The sequence below is a fragment of the Tenrec ecaudatus genome, chromosome 8 (genome assembly GCF_050624435.1).
Source record: "Tenrec ecaudatus isolate mTenEca1 chromosome 8, mTenEca1.hap1, whole genome shotgun sequence".
Lineage (NCBI taxonomy): Eukaryota > Metazoa > Chordata > Mammalia > Afrosoricida > Tenrecidae > Tenrec > Tenrec ecaudatus.
This window is the reverse complement of record NC_134537.1, coordinates 115,362,716-115,367,735: the sequence shown is the minus strand read 5'-3', so window position 1 is coordinate 115,367,735 and position 5,020 is coordinate 115,362,716.

Below are 5,020 nucleotides of genomic sequence, written 5' to 3'. Positions count from 1 at the left end.
TGTCAAAAGAGTGTCTGTCTCCAGATGTCTGACGGTGCTGTTTCCCTGAAGTGGCCATTGAGCTCATCAGGGAGGTATCCGTGAAGGAACTTCAAAGTGTGTGAATTCTATAACTCATAACCTTAGCTTTTTAGTTCCCTGTAAATTTCAGTTGCAGGTTATTATTATTGTTGTTGGTTCTTATTATGATTGATTACAGGTTATTATTCTAAGCCTTTAAGTAAAAGTGACATCGCAGCTGTGTCTCACCCGTTCTGTGTAGGTTATAATTTGGGTTTATGTGCGAGTAAGGTAATGTGGATAGATGGAGATCTAAGTCAGAGATGGATATCACAATTTAACTGAAGATGGATCATGATGATAGCAAGCACGAATGATGAGGGTTTCTTAAGAAAATAGAACTTGCACTGAGCAGGACTTATAAAAGGAAAGCGCTGTTAGGGCTTTTCAAATGGAATTACTCAGTTTTCTTAGAATTCTAACTGGCCTCTCTTTGTTCAGCCTTTTCCCAGGAAATCATATTCCATGACACTTCCTCTTAGAATAATTGATAATATTTTGTCACTCTCCCGCCTCACAAATTCTGCGAGCTCATTGCTATCGAGTTGATTCTAACTGGCAGTGACCCAGTGGGACAGAGTATCCCTGCCCCTGTGTGTTTCCAGGAGGGAACTCTTGACAGAGTAGAGACCTCCTCTTTCACCCAGAGAGCAGCGGGTGCTTTCCCACGACGGCCGAGCTGATGGCTGCAGCCCAATGTCCACCCACCAAACCAACGGGGCTCCTTTCATCAGCTTACCAACCGCTTATTTGTAATTCATCCTTTTTACCAGGGTATATACAGCTTATTTATTTCCAGACTACATTTAACCTTTTCACCTACTGCCTCACACACCCACACATTTTACTATAACATCAGTGAAGGATTCATTTCTCCTTAATTATACCTGATCCTTTCAATTCTTTGTAATCTGTGCATGCAGTTCTCATGAATACATCTCTGCTTCTGAGCCTGGAAAACTACTGCTTATTCACCTATGTATTCCCAGGAAGTGATGGCTGTTCCTTCCTTTCTGTTCTTAAACAATTTATACCTTTCCACTATGCATTTCGAACGTTGCAGCTGGAGGAAATGGTCTATATAGCACTGTTCCTTTGAGTTTTATTGAGAATTTCTTAAAGACCCCCAGGAAAAGGCAGTAGTTGTGATTGTCCTGGGCATCCTTGTAAAGAATGCACATTTTTTTCCCCACTTGTTGGAGCCAAAACCTTACATGTGCTAATTTTATTAAGTTTATTGTTTATACTATTTTCCCCCAAATGTTACTGTTTTGTTAGCTTTATCAATCAATCACAAAAGTTGTTTTAAAATTTTTTTTATTTGGTGGATCTATATATAAAAATCAGGTAGATCTCTTAAATTTTCCTTCCTATATATGAGGCTACGTTATCAGGGAATATATACTTGTATTGTTATTTTCTCTCTCTTTTTCTGGTTAGTTGGGACCATTATTGTTATGTGGTGATTCTATCTCATTTAGTTCCTCTGTGTTAAAAGTATACTTTTGCTAATTTTAGTATAATATTGCAGCTCTAATTAATCGAGCTATACAATTGCTGTTATTCCTGTTAAGTCCATCAAGTTGATTTTGACTCATAGAGACACTATGTATGACAGCGAAATAGTGCCCTGTCCTGTAACATCCTCACAATGATCACTATGTTTGAGTCCATCATTGCAATCACTACGTCAATTCATTTCATTTGAGGATCTTCTCTTTTTCACTCTCTGCTTAGCCATGCATGATGGCCTTCTCCAGGGACTAGTCTTTCCCATGAACATGGCCAAAGTACACGAGATGGAATCTTGCCTCCTTAAGCAGCCTCGTGATTTTCCTTCCTTCAAGATAGGGGTGTTCTTTCTTCCAGAAGTCCTTGATGGTTTCAATATTTTTCATTGTCATCATAATGCTAACGTATTAGTTATTCTGAAGTCTTTCTCAATTCTTTTATTGCTTTCCAGTGCATTTGAGGTGATTGAAAATGCCGTGGCTTGGATCAGGTGCATCTTAGGCCTCAAAGTAACCTCTTTGCAATTTGATGCTTTAAAGAGGTTATTTGCCAGAGATTTTTCTCAATGTTCATACCACTCCTATGTGTGCTAGTATTTCACATACAGTTCCTTTTTGAATCCAGGAACTACATAGACACACAAAAACACATTTAGTTGTTAAATATGATCAAGCTGGCTCTGAGTCATAGTGGACATTATGTAAAACAGAATAAAACACTGTCTGGTCCAGCACCATTCTCACAATGATTGCTATCCTTGAGCTCATTGTCGCCCTAACTGGAGGGCCTCACCTTCTGGCACTTTATCAGACAATGTGCAACTGCTAGTCATTTTTTTGGAATTAGATCATCAGCTCTTTCTCAGCCTTAGTCTGGAAACTTCAGTGGAACCTGTCTACCAAAGGTGACCCTGCAAATCTCCATGGTAGACAAACTGACAAATTTATACATAAATACAGACAGACAACATATGTGTATATATAGATATTCCTATATATGTATACACATGTGTGTACTTTCCAATATAAACATATATACACTTCAAAAATTTCATGAAAAATTAAAAATATTTAAATTTTATTTTTAATTTTTATGAAGTTTTTGAAGTCCTTTGATTTATGTGTATATATATATATTTTAATGTGTGCAAAATTTCATAATCTTTTAAATCAATTTCCACAAACTTTTGAAGCCCTTTAATGCCTTATAACACAAACACATACACATATACATACACATATATACATACATCTATATTATGCATGTAATATGTAATCTACATAAGTGATCATATCATATTACAGCTTGATATAATAATGTTTTGGAAGCCATGAAGACTATTAGCCAATATGACTTACAGAAAATTTACTCCAATATTTCGGGGTATTCTATAAATGCTATGTATCTCACATGTATAATATATGACTGCAAATATTTTATCTAAGTCTATGGTAGATAGTTACTGGTTAAAACTAGTGCAGTGAATCAGTTGTTAGCAATACTACCTTAAATTAGTTGATGAGGTTTGGCAACCAGGCAGGTGCTCCAAGTGTTTTCCTGTAGGATGAGATTCTTCGTGACAAAAAGGAAGAAGTTTCTCTCATTTCCTCACTAGCAAATCATTGTGTTTCTCTGAGTGTTAGCTTTCATACTCCAAAATAAGTTTATTGAAAATAGCTTTTTTCCTATTTGTTTTCTTCAAATAAAAATAAGCCTCACAGAGATAGAGGTTGTAATTTTCTTGTTTGATCACAATATTCTTACTATCTAGAATGATGCCTAGTATAACCCCTTGGAACTTTTAATATATAAGTGAAGTAATGAATAAAGCAGTCATTAGTAGGTCTGAGAATACAATCCAGTATAAAAGCAGTCACAGTTGGTAGATAAAAGAGGTATCATCCTTGGGCTATTTTTGTTGTTAGTTTCTGACTAACAGTTCCAACTCCACGTCACCCTGCATACAGCAGAGTGAAACACGTCCTGGTCCTGTATTCACAGTGTTCTTAATCCTTCCCAGACTGGAACCCCTTCTGTGGCTCTGGATTCAGCCATCTGGTTGAGCGTCTTCCTTTGCTCCTGATGGCCTTTTGCATTATATCCTCCTCCATGGACTGGTCCCTCCGGATCCATTTTTTGAAAGTATGTGAGAGCCTCTCTTGCCATTCTTGCTTCTAAGGAACATTCTGGCTCTATTTCTTTGAAGACGAGATATGTTTGTTATTCTGGCAGTCCATGGTATCTACTAAATACTCTGCTAACATCATACGGGAGAAACCTGGAGTACAGAGGAAAGAATGGGGAAGGTAAGAATGGGGATGCTAGAAAAAGGATAAAGAGCTAGTGGGGGAAAAGAGATCTACTTCATGCTACTACTAGAGATCATTCTGGTACGATATGTTCTGACACGCACAACAATCTCTATTTTTTTAGCTACTGAGTTGGATAATTTGTTGCAATAAGGACAGAATTCTCAGGCAATATTCCTGGTGAAAGGGTTTATTAAGGAAGATACCAGGTTACGATGCAGGTCAGAAAAGCTCAGGTGCTCAGTCCCAGTAGCAACCAGGTTCTTTCAGGGCTGCTAATAAATGCCCAAAGGGCATACCACGTCTCTGTAAACTTCAACACAAACGTTCCCAATTCCAAAATTAAGTGCTCAGAGACCCTGCTCTAGAAAACCTCCACCTTAAGGTGCTCAGCATCACCCGTGGAGGCCAGTAAGCCCAGCTCCTTCAATTGGGTGCCCAGAGGCACTTCCCTCCACAAACCAGTCTCCTGCCCCAGAGTACTGGGCGTTACCTGCTCTGAACTGGAAAGCCCACCACTCTGCCTGGCGCTCTGGCTCCTGATTCTGCTGCTGCTCTTCTGCCTCTCTGATGTAAGTCCCCCTTTCTAAAATCAACCCTTCAGAGAACTGATTTTGTACTAAGCAGGATGACTCTCACAGTGAACCCTGTTAGCCGTGGCTCACAGATGAATCCTTTTTCTTTCTTTCAATTTTTCACCATTGCATTAGCAATAGCTTTTTTTTTCTAACATTTTATTAGGGGCTCATACAACTCATCACAATCCACACATATACATACACCAATTGTATAAAGCACATGCGTACAGTCTTTGCCCTAATCACTCTCAAAGCATTTGCTTTCCACTTAAGCCCTCTGCATCAGGTCCTCTTTTTTTCCCCTCCCTCCCTGCTCCCCCCTCCCTCATGAGCTTTTGATAATTTATAGATTGTTATTTTGTCATATCTTGCCCTATCCTGGATGCTTCCTCCCCCCAACTACCATGATCCAAATTCTACCTTGCAGGACTGGATAGGGCAGAGGTTGTACACAGATGAATCCTTTTAGTAACATCTCCTACTAGATCCATGCAGGACAACGATGTTTGGTGGGACTTCCAGAGATTTTCACTAACGGAACAACAATTCACTGTGCTCGTG